This window comes from Mastomys coucha, unplaced genomic scaffold (genome assembly GCF_008632895.1).
Source record: "Mastomys coucha isolate ucsf_1 unplaced genomic scaffold, UCSF_Mcou_1 pScaffold8, whole genome shotgun sequence".
Classification (NCBI taxonomy): Eukaryota; Metazoa; Chordata; class Mammalia; order Rodentia; family Muridae; genus Mastomys; species Mastomys coucha.
Genome location: NW_022196914.1, coordinates 78,991,754 through 79,004,917, shown reverse-complemented (window position 1 = coordinate 79,004,917; position 13,164 = coordinate 78,991,754). Strand labels below are relative to the sequence as shown.

The 13,164-nt window shown below is 35.3% G+C and overlaps 1 pseudogene; it reads right to left on the bottom strand.

Moving 5' to 3' along the window:
* On the bottom strand, nucleotides 1-6,327 carry LOC116083326 (annotated as a pseudogene).
* Between the last annotated feature and the right edge of the window lie 6,837 nt (nucleotides 6,328-13,164).

Sequence of the window (13,164 nt, the reverse complement as noted above, 5' to 3'; positions counted from 1 at the left end):
TTAAGTGTGATAGAACTTGGGGCCCTTTCCAAGGCCACTGCTCTTGCAGCCAGCAGATGTCAGCTCAGCCTTCCCTCTGTGCTTGCAGACTGGTTTGGTGATCCACTGGGTGTTAGGATTTCTTCTGAAAGCTTTATGGAATGGATCAATATGGATAGCCTTAAATATATTTATATGTGGAATCTTCACTGACCCAGAATTCAGACTCTCAAAACTCTACATTAGCATTCAACAACACACTGAAGGCTTTGGGTAAACTTTAGCTGTTTATCACCATGGTGGATAGGCTTGCCATATGTTGAACCCTTAGGAACTGGGCATTTGCAGCCACCGTGAAGGACACATACCCTGTACGTGACGTAACCTTGCTTGGCCTTGTATCCCAGCATTCATACCCTATCAGGCTAGGTGAGGCAAGGAATGCTGTGCAGTGCAGAGAGCTGGTGGTAGTACCAGCAGTAGAGCCTTGGATTAGAGTACATCACAAAGGACTTCTTCCTCCACAGTTCCTGGATGTATTTATATGCACTAAACTGGCTCACCTAATGGCTGTCACCAGAAGAAAGGAAGAAACCTCTCTCCACATTTTGTAATTTTTACCTTGAAAAAAAGTCATACATGATTTACTACCTAAATCATGTTTATGTTTCAGAGTTTATGTTCAAAGTTCTGCATATATACAGAGTACCTGCTTATGTATGAGGCATCACTAAACATTTCTTCCTAGTTTGGGCTGGATTATTATTTTGAATATCACAGCCTTTAAAAAAGAAAGTTAAGAATTCTCTTGAGTAGCATCTGATATACTTGAAACTCAAATTTTTATATTCTGTCTGACTTTTTCCTCTTGGTCAGTACATTTCTTTTTCTACTGTGGTTATAGGAACTAGGTCCTCTATTCCATATCTACCAGAGCAAAAGCTTGACTTTAAGAAGAATGGCGTTAAAAAGGCTATCTGTGTACATGTTTAAGTGTGATTGAATCTATTTGCTCAGTACCTGAAATTGAAATGATTAAAGTCAATTATTCTTACCTGATAACTCCTATTGCTCTGTCACACCTAAATTTTTAAAAGCTGTTCCTTTCCAGTGTTAAGTCCCTTCTATTCTCAACTTTTGAAAATAAAACAAGCAATGTGCATAAATGTCTTCTTTTAAATATCTTGCCTTTTCTGCTCTCTTTCTGTCTTGCAATTGTCCAGTGATGCCCCCAGCTCCAACATCCCCTGTGATTATATATTTATCTGAAATTGTTTAAAACAGATAGTCTAGATCAGCAGAATGGTTCACTGGGCAACAACGCTTATTGCCAAGCCTGATGACACAAGATTCTTTCCCAACTGGGAGAGGAGGAAACCAACTCTTGGAAAAGTTGTCCTCTGATCTCTACAATTAAGCTGTAGAGCACATAAATAAATGAGCACACACAGGCTCATCCCCCACATCAATAGATAAATGTAATTTATAATTATCAGTATTATCATCTGTCATTTTGCTAGTAATCCCTTTCTTTAATCATTGTTATAAAATACAGGACTTGACAATGCAAGGGATGCAGTGCTTCAGGCTCCTGGCTTAAGTGATTTTATTTTAGCATGGTATGTGCTGGATAGCAGGTCAAATCATATTGGTTAGGATTTAGAGAGAGAATTCATGCATAAGCCTTTTCCTTAGGTCTTTAATCACATTGGAGCCCTTAGCTTATGGGATAGTATTACCCATATTCAGGGCTGGACTTACTAGCTGCTTGATCTTCCAAGGAACAATTTCACAGACACGTCCAGTGTTGTAGTATGTTTACCAATTATTTGTGGATTTAATTCAATCTTTGGTCTGTGTTCATCATCACAGCCACAGCATCAGTCTTGAACACCCTGGCCATGGCTGCCATTTCTCTGATTTCATTTCTGCCTCTGAAATTTTAATGATCGTTCTAAGAGCTACAGTCCATTTGATTCTCCCTTTTATCTTTTCATTCTTCTGAGCTCATATAATTTCTCTCCTTAATTGGCTTGTCTTCCATTGTCTATCACTACCCTCTCTTCCTCACCTAGCATTTCATTTTGGAATGTCTTGCTTTGTTATTCTTGTGTTACAAATGTTTACTATGTGCTAAATCAAACCCTTCATACTAGAATTTGGTCATAAGAAAAGAAAGGAACAAGAAGATAAGAGTCATTCTGCTGACAAAATTTCAAACCACACTAACCTTCAGTGAAATTCTGGATTGCCTGAAAATTCTATTTTGTAAATTTTTCCCAGAATCAATTTTCTTCTCTTTATTCTTCACTCAAATCTGTAAATAATGACAGCACATTTTGTTCAGTGTTTATGTGTTCCCCATCCTGACTCCCTATGTATTAATTCACTTCTTATTTCACAGATTAAGTCTTGAAAAAATGAGATAAGGTCTTGTCTATATATAAGTATATTCATTTACTAAAATATTGGGACCTGCTTTCCAATTAGAAGAGTAGTATGACTTCCAGATGAACCTCTAAACATGTTATCCCTGGAGAGCCTTTGCTTTCCACTAGCTCTTATCGTAAATTAACAACTATGTTTCAAATCTCCTGTCTAGCCTCCCATTTGTTGAAAATCTACTTTAAAGAGTTAACTACATTTACTTTCAAAATTTTCTTCTCTATTACATCCATTCCAATGATAATTATGCTTTTATCTCTCTACTAATTTTTGGCAAGTTTTGGTCAAGTCATTAGTGATTTCTGTAATTATATACTATTATCAATGCTTAAATTCCAATTTTGCTTAATTTATCAGCTGTGCTTGGTAAAAATCTTCTTGATTTTTCTTGAAGCAATTTGTTAAAGAGATTTCAGGGTGTCACTTTTCTCTGCTTTTTATACTTACTTGGTGGTTCTCCCTCAGTGTACTGTACTAGTCCCCTTGTCTTTTCCTCGATCTTTAAATACTGGTGTCTTTCAGAGCTCAGTCCCTGGCCCAATGATTTTTTTTTCCTTTTTTTGGTTTTCTCTCCTGGATAACATTCATTTTTAAATTTCCATCTTCAGCCTTAGCTTCTATTGTACACAGCTACATGCTCCGTATCTCCAGCCTGGTGCTGAACAGTGAGTTAAGAGTTAGCCTACTCACTCTCCCACACACTCAACCTACTCCAAAATTCAGATGTCCACGTTGCGTTTGAAGACAATTCCATTTTTTGAGCTGCCCAAACCAAATATCAAGTCACTATTGGGAGCCAATAGAGCAATGCCTGGCAGCACTGCTGTCAAAATGAACCTTAATTCTGACCGCTTTTTATTGTTATGCTCTTCTTCCAGTTATCCATGTGGAATGGCAAAGGCTCCTGTCTAGGCCACCTATTTCTGTCCCTCTTAATACACCTTCTAATCTCTCAACAGTAGCCAAAATGACCCTCTGTAATCACAGCTAAATCAAACTCTCCACTCTTCAATAATTTCCAAGGTGTCTACCACACCCAAAAATAAAACCAAACTCATTACAATGGCCCCATGTTATATACATCTGATTTTTCCTCCAAATCATCCTGCTTCTTTTGGTTATTCTTTCTAACTTAGCCACAGAAGAGCCTACCTCAGAGCATGAGCATATCCTACTTTTACTCCAGAAATATTTTTCTCCCCAATTCTTTGGAAGTCTTGATATCTGTCTTTACTCTCTATTGCATTTAGCACAGAGATATGTGTATATCTTCTTATTTCTGATTTGCCAACATTAATAAAATTCAATCCTGACAAAAAAATTTGAGGAAATTTTGTTCATTGTTGTATCTCTGTGTTTGTTTAGTGACAGATACTTGAACTAAATACGTATTTGGACTGTTTGATTGAATGGGTATATCAGTTTTCTAATACTATAGAATAAGCCCATTTCAATATCCTCTTAAATGATGGGATGTTCAAAGATTTCGTCCTTGATGGGCTTCTGACTATAATTATTTAATGGATGCTCCCTGGTGCGCTGCCTTTTTATTTTTGTAAGGCTCAGCATAGATAAAGCATAAGAATCAGTTTTAATTCAAACTCCCACTTGGATTTCATGTCATTGTGTCATGAAAAAAAAATCCTCTTGTCATTCACATAATTATGAATTTTTACTAGAATCTCACAAATTGCCTTCCACCCAAATGGGTCCTTAATAAATACTTGAGTAGTGACTGGCTACAATAATTGAGCCCACTTGAAATTAATTATTTTTATCTTGATCATTTATCCTTCAGTTTGACAGCAAGGCAAGGGTATTGCAATTTGTTTCGGGTTGTTGTACACAAATGTAGTGGCCCCCGGAGATCCCAAATATATGTTAATTGATGATAAAGTGGATAGTACTCTTTCTGGCATCTGTTATAAATTTTCAAAGAAATCTCTCTTGTATGTTATCATAGAATTTAATAAATCTAGAAACATTTCCAATACATATGTTTATCGTTTTGTGTTTTGTACTGTTCCAAGAAGGAATTCTCACTGATGTCCCAGCCTCTTGCCTATCTTCCCTCCAAACTCTTTTACATATATGTAGCATTACAGTCCCTCATCAAAGCTCCAAACAAGCCATTTTCCTTTTGGGATACTGAGGTTGATTTCCTACTGGTTTCCCAATAAAGCCCAACATTATCAGCATATATATGAAATGGAAGACCCAGTATCTACCCTATAGTCTCTTTTCAATATTTGCATAAAGTGTTTTGTGAAATATTTGGGTAACATAGAATCAATAGTTTTCTAGTGAATACAAAATAACTAGAATTTAGGTGAATTTTAAATTGCCTAATTAACATGTAATTGATATGATGAACTCAGGATTTAACTTTGACTTTAAGCTTTAAAGTGTGACTACATGAAATGTAGATTGTTTTGACTATGAAACTATATTTTGAAAAGAATATAGGTTATAGGAAACATATAGATTTACTTTTCAGCATAGCTTGGAACATACTAACTATACCTATACTCTCAGATGGTTGTCAGCCAACAGAAAGTCCTTATTACCTAACTGTATGGCCCCAGTCCCTAACACTTTCTATCTGTTTAAGATGCCTCAGTGACAATATCTACTTAACTCATTACTCATCTTTAATATTTGGGCTATGTAATCATGGAAGTCATTCTTGTTCTCTCATTAAACAAGATGATATCTCATACCTTAAATTTACCACATGATATTAATATGATCATTTTAGACATCATTGATTTCCCCCTTTCCCTCCAGCTATGAGAACAGAGAATGTGATTTATTCATTGTCACATACTCAATTCCAAATATGCTACATCCAAAACAGTAGGCATTTTATAATTATTTGTGGATCTAAACTGAAGATAGAGGATGACATGCATTTGGAAATGTAGACTACATAAATTATTGGCAAATTGCATTTTACTAAGCTAATAAAATATGGTAACATGCATCTGTGAAAACAAGAAAATTTGAATAAATAAAATTGTTGCTTAGAAGGATTACCTTTATCCTATGTATGATAGGTGTCTCAATATTACATTTCATTCTTTTTCTATTTAAATTTTTGAGAATTGCTTATATGAGTGCTATATTTCTATCATTTACACCTCTCCCTCTTCCAAAAGTCCCTCTGTGTCCCACCAGACTTTCCCTCAAATTCATGACATCTTCTTCAATTATTCTTACACACAAACATACATTCACACACATACACACACTCATGTATACACACACAAAAATGCATGCAAGCACACACACACAGTCTAATGAATCCATTTGTTGTTGCTCACATATGTGTGCTTCTAGATGACTGTGGTCTGGATAGGCTAGTAGGTCGGGGTTTCTTCCCAGGGGAAGATCGATTATCTCTCAGCAGCCCATTGATTACTTATAGCTCTTTAACTTGAGTAAGTCCTTATGAAATTTTCCTCCTTGATATTGAAATGTCAATGGGGTATTTTTATCCTGTAGATATTGTTTAAGTGACAGTATTTTTACAGTGTCATGGGTGCAGCTTTCCTGTCATGTACAGTCAGAGACCTTGGTAGCTGATAGCAGATGTGTGGGCCCTCTGGCTCTTAAAGTCTTTCTGTCCTCTCTTTGACAGGTTGTGCTGGAGATGTGTAGATGTATATCAATTAGGCTTACATACCCCACATTGAGTTTTCTCTTCATTTTCCCGCTGATGAATTGCTATAATGGTCCTTATCTACTACAAAAAGTGGATTCTTTCATGAGTGGTGAGAACTACACTCTATATATTCTAAATGTAGTAGAATACAGTTAGAAATTATACTACAGAAAAAGTAGGCCTAGGGCCTAAGAGCTCACCAGCCGCATGTAGATGGCTAGATTTACAGTCCCAGGCATGAGTCCTCCCTCTCAATAGAGTCAGTTTTAAATCACATTAAATAAGTAGGTTACCTTAAAAATATAAGTTCCAATATTGCACTCTGTAGGTATATTGCCATGGTGGGCATTGTTATGATTCCTAGGATTTACAGCTACTCAGGACTAGTGATTGTTTTTCTCTAGAGCATCCAGGGACTAAACCACCAACCAAAGAGTACACATGGAATGACATATGGCTCCAGGCGCATATGTAGCAGAGGATGGCCTTGTCAGTCAGGCATCAATGGGAAGAGAGGCCCTTGGTTCTGTGAAGGCTTGATGCCCCGGTGTAGGAGAATGGCAGGGCGGGGTGGTGGGAGTGGGTGGGTGGGGAAATACCCTCATAGAAGTGGGGGAGAGAAATAGGATGGGGATTTCTGGAAGAGAAACCAGGAAAGGGGATAATATTTGAAATGTAAATAAATAAAATATCCAATAAATAAAAGTAATACCAACCAAGCATCAATGGCTGAAAGTGTTTTGGAATGTTTTAGCCCTCCTAGTAAGGGCTTGCTTGTGAATTTTCATTATCTTTGGTTGTAGTAAGGTCTAAGATGATTTGGCAGATTATAGTGGAAAACGAAGCCAGTTTGTACTAAAGGAAACCTCTCCTTTGCATTTCCAGAGCTGAAGTAGCAAAGATGAGGGAGAGAGAATCCAAAGCTCATTTCTTTTCTACCTATCACTGGGTGATAGGAATGATTGTTAATGTGCCTAAAATGAGAGATTCCATTCTGGAAATTATGCGTTGCTAATATTTCTGAATAATCTTGTAACTTATGATGAGGGACAAAGATAGGTGAAGTAATCGCTCATTAAGTAACTCATATTATAATTAAGTAGGTAAGATCGAACGTCACATAAGTATAAAGTAACCCGACAATAGATACCTGCATTTTGAATAGCACAGAAAAATGGTTAAAAATGCATGAGAATTCTTTCCATATGGTCTCTTCTGGGAGGTCCGCGTGGAATCAAGAACATGTGAACCACACTATGAGTCAAATTCATTATAGAAATTTGAAGACTGAAGAGGGAATTCAGAGTCACTGAAGAGGCTAGGAGGGCATAGATAACAATGAAAGAATCCCAGGAAGACCCTTAATCCAGTTCAGGTGAAGTGTGTGATTTAGGTTGGGTCATAGTAATAGATCAGATTAGAAAAGGTTTTTTGTCAACAGCAATTACAGTTTCAAGTCTCAAAGTAACTTTGCTCTTTGAAAGAATAGAATAGAAATAAAATGAAATGAAAAAAGAAAAAAAGAGAAGCAGATACCATTGAGGGCAAAAGAGAATGCCTCAACCATGGTACCCAAGTCTTGCTTAGGGCATGTGTGTCTTGTCTGACCTATGAAACAGATTGCAGGGTAAATAAACAACAAAACTGACTCTTCTTTTCAGTAAACATATAGGGTCAGTGTAGGTAGGGGGAAGTGAATTAGTAATTGGAAGGAATTATTTTTTAATATTAGATACATTGGTGTCTAAAAATTAATTTAAATCTTACATTTAGAATACAAGAATGATGATTAACCTTTCAAATGATTATTGATAGACTAAGCTCTAGTGAATAAGTTAGATGTTGTGAATAAGGTGAATTGTGGAAACAAATGAATAATATGTGAAATTGGCATGTTAGGAAAGCAAAGCAAAATGTACCACAAGTCACGCTCCACCTAAAATACTAAATCCTCTAAGATATGGATTAAATTGTTTGAAAAACTGCACATTTTATTAGTCATATGTAAAATATCAACATAGAATTGTTGGAATTAAAACTATTTTTAATTAAAGAGGTATGATTCTTTGTGTTAGAACCTTGTGTAACATGGTTTCTGATTGGCTAGCTTAAGTGCATAGAAGTTCACTGATGTGTGTAGAGTTTGGGTTTTGCAAACCTGATTATGAAATGCTTTTTATTTGTAAGTTACTTATAATAAAGTGGTTTTTGTTTAAAACATTACAGTGAAATAAAAAAATCTCAGCTTATTAACTACGAGATTATGCTTCTCTCAGTATTTTTTATTCATGCTAGAGTTCCTATGGCTTTCTAACTTAAATATTACCACTTCAAGATGGAATCGTGATTGTACTTTATCTGTGCAATTGTGTTAAGTGTCAGTCTACTGTAGGATATCTTTTTATTTTCCTTACACATAGATATAATAGATAATAGACATAAGAATGATAATTTCCTCCCTATGTGGATTTAGTGACATCACAGGATCACAACCACTGATCAGAACTGACAAACTTATTGAGAACCTCAAAGATTTTTTTGTTCATCTTATATGATTTATATCACTGGTTTTTAATCTTATTAAAATGAAAATTGGGGATTTACAGGGACTTCTTATTACTTTCTTCAAAGTAACAATGATAAATTTATTGTATGTCCTTACAATTACTTATTTAAAAGCAATTTTTCAGAAACAAACTAAGTTATTACAAAGAGTTGTCTTATTTTCAGTTTTGCAGAACTTTTCTGTGGTGATAAATAGTGGGTGCTGGATTTTCCTGTCAATTCCTTGTCACATTGTATTTCAGTTAGTGTCTGGGAAATCCCACTGGCACTCAGTAAATATTGGCTGTGAAAAGTGGCATATTAGTACTCTGAAATAAGTAATCTTGTTCTCACAGAATTTCTGAAAGAGTGTCCATGGCCAGAGGACTTCCTAGACCAAATGTGAGAAGTGCTAAATTTTAAAAATTATAGAAATACCAATATGAAGGAAAAGAAAATGTAATGTGAGAATTTTTTACAAAGAACAGAAAGAAAAGAAATTTATGCAAACAGCAACCAATTCATCAAGAATGTGTAATTACAGGTTTTCACTGACATAACACCAGAAACCTAAGCTATATCAAGCAAATTTGACAGAATTACAAAGAATTTCTTAGAAATTCATAACCACTAGAGATGAGGATCTTGCTTAATAAGTGGTTAAATAATTAATATGTACATTGTTTAATATAATTTGTAAGGCTGTGCTTTGGAATACACAGAGAAAAAATTCAGAGTAAACTAGGCACTGGACCTAGTTTGTAGAAATGGGAAAATAACTAAAAAAAACATTTTGCTTATGTATTTCAAGCTGATATGAAGTCAACAATATGTTACTATAGTTTATCAACTTGAATAAAAACACATAACTACTAATTTTATAGTAAAAGAATCTCAACAATTTTACTATATAGATAACCTTAAAACTATGATAGCTAAAATTATGTTTAGACTTTATATGTATATTCAGTAAACAGTATTTACAATTTGGAATTTTGAAAGTGTTCTGCCTAAGTGCATACACAGTATAGCTCATAGGAATGAGATATTAGACTACTGCTCACAGCATCAAGAGCTACAGATTAGCAGGATTTATTTTCATGATCGTGTGTTCAACTGGAAATACCAGCAGTTTGTATTATAAAATAGATTTCATGTCAGATGACTTCAGTGGCTGGGGGGACCTTCCAGAATGAGCCAGAATCCGGAGGGACCTTAGATGAAATGTCTGACAGTAGGGAGAGGGAACTTAGAGACCAGGAAGACAGAGCATCAAGTGGGGGGGGCATCCCACAGTAACAACTCTGACCCATAATTGTTCCTGTCTTAAAGGGACGGAAATGGAGAGGAGCCTGAGGAAAAGAAGGTCCAGCGACAGGCCCAAAGTGGGATCCAGCTCAAGGGGAGGCCCCAAGACCTGACACTATTACTGAGGCTATTGAGCGCTCACAAAAATGGAGGTAGCATGACCGCATTCTGAAAGACCCAACAAGCAGCTAACCCAACCAACAAGCATTTGACCCTACCAATGGACAGAAGTTGATGATCCCTGTGGTTGAATTAGGGAAAAGAAGTTGAGGAGGAGGGTGACCCTGTAGGATAACCTGAGATCTCTCAGACACTGGACCACCAACCAGGCCGCACACTCCAGCTGTTATGAGGCCCCCAACACATATACAGCAGAGGACTGCCTAGGCTGGGTTCCGTCAGAGAAGATGCACTTAACCCTCAAGAACTGGAGGCCCCAGGGCATTTAGAGGTCTGGTTGAGTCGGGGATGAGGATGGGGGGGCGCGGAGAAGAGTGGGGACATCCTCGTGGAGACAGGGGGAGAGGGAGGAGTATGGGAAAAAAGAAAACAAAGAAAAATAAAGAGAAACAAAACAAAACAAAAATAAAAACTAAAAAGAACTTTTTGAGACTTAACAACAACAACAACAACAACAAAAGAGTTCTGAATCTATTTAAGGTAGATTAGGCTAAACTACTATATTGATATTCTGTAATTGACATGTATGCAAAACACACTTGACTCATGACATTTGTAACTTATGATGGACTTATCATAACACACCACATTGTAAGTTGAGGGGCCCTGTCATAAAATTTATGGATCACATTTTTCATCACAGTGCTTTTAAGTCAAATATAAACTGCTATCAAAAGAGGCAAAATTATTCCTGCATTTAGAATTTTCTAAGTATATTTCTTGGTAATTATTTTTAAAAAACTATATTTGCATAATTTTGTCAAACTGTTGCCTTAAATAGTGATGTAAAGTGATTTAATCAGTTTACATCACTGTAAAACTGGATGAGGTTGAAGAAGAGGTAGCTAATAGAAATGAGTAGAGAGGAGAATACTAGATAAAAATAAGAAGGCAAGGACCAGGTTGAGTGCTTGCTGAACTCAGAGTGTAGTTGCCAGCATCCGTTTTGGGTAGCCCCAAACCCCTTGTACTCTAGAAGTCAGACACTCTCTTCTGGTCTTCATGAGTACCCATATGTACATTTACACACACACACACACACACACACACACACACACACACACACAGTCACACAATACTCAAATATATGAATAAATAATAGAATAAATCTTTTTTTAAAAAAGAAGGGTATAGTTGAATGATAGATTGCTTGCACAGCATTTATGAGTTCCTGGATTAATGAATTTAGCAGCAAGCACTAAAAACAGATGTGAACAGATACAATTTTTGTCTCCTTAAATAAGATAAAACTCTGGCAAGAATGCAAAAATAACATAAAAAAGAAGAGACAGTTTTTATTAGGAATGAACAGGCTACATGGGAAAGGTTGAATAGAAACTTTTTATAAGGTGAGTAGTTTATATAATTTTAAACATAAGAAGTTATTTTGCAAAAACTAAATTATTGAAAGATATAAATTAATGAATTTAAGAACTGTGACCAAAACAAAATCTAGATGAACTGAACAATAAAAAGAGAATCAGTAGGTGAATTTTCTCCATGAATATGCTGCCAAGCTCAAATATTGTTTGAGTTAAGTTGCAGCAAAATTAAAGTTATTATATTATTCTCTCACATGAATATTATTTTAAGATTAGCAAGAAAAACAACTATAGAAGTCAATTTAATCTTAGTGCCTAAGTAGGACAAACATAGCTATCACCTAATTTCATTTAACCAGTTCCTAAATAAAATGTTAAATTCAACCATTTGTTGGCATAGTCACACAGTTTCATACAAACACAAGTGTGTCTTCAGTATTATGATTACCTTAGTATAAATCACGCCCTATGAATACATAAATAAGTTGTTATAGAGGCATTTCAATATAATTTACCTTATTAAAAAACTTAGGGAGAAAAATCATGGTCATATCAATAGAGATAGAGGTAAGACTTAAAAAATACTATAATAACTCTTTGTAAAAGCTATTAACAGGAAAGAATTTTTAACAGAACATTTTTTACATTATAAAAGGTAGAAATGGTTAGAATATATAAAAAACGTTATGACCTGTGGTGAATGAAACCTTAGAAGCATTTCTATTGAACTCAAAAACAATGAAAGAGGATAGATTTCTTGATGGTATGCCCAGTATAAGAGGAAAGAGTAAGTAATTTGAAGAAAATAGGAAAAAAGGGACTAATGTTATTTTGATGATTATCTGCAAAGAAATTTCAATATTACAAATGAGCAAAGGTATAGAAATTACAAGAACATTCAGAAAAATGACCAGATTAAATAAAAGATAAAAACAGTGTCAGCTTTTCTGTTTGTAACTTAGCACTCACTCAATGCTCACTGCTTTTCATTTGCTTCCTAGATTCCTCAGATTTTTGAATACCCGACAAACATGAGATAAATATGAAAATTTCAGCACCCTCAAAATGTTTCTCAGAAGTCAGACTTGTTTATTTTTAAATGTCAAGTTCCAGATTTTACTGATTTTTATGTTGTCTCAATGAATATCATCTCTTGTACTTGGTCCATCCCTAGGACGCAATTCTTACCAGTAAACTATGTTAGCTTAAGAAGCAGAAAATTTGCATGCCTTTGTGAGGACACCAATTAATGTTTAGATGTATCAAAACCCTAGTAAATTTGATAGTGACTTATTTTATAATATATACCTAAATAGAGCTAAAGTCTCTAAATAAAGAGAGAGCTAAACAAGGGATTTCTGTGTAGTGTCTGTGGACAGAAGCTCTTACCTATGATAGACATGTGTTCACCTGTAGAGAATGCAAGTGTCCATGGCACAATGTAAACCACAACGAAAGCTGATTTTTAAAATATCATTATTACTAATATCAAATATTCATATTTTGTACTAATATATTTCAGTGCCAGCTTAAACTGGCCTATTTCAATATTCTTTAGCTTTTCAAGGTGTTTAGTTGAACAAGGTCATTGAAAGTCCTTAATGGTGCCACAACAGAGCTAAAACTTAATTTCTCAGTTACTGTGAAAAAGATTATTGTCTTTGAAATATTATTACTGTAGCTGGTTTTAAGCTACTGGTGATGTGGCCTCTAGACAGTGTG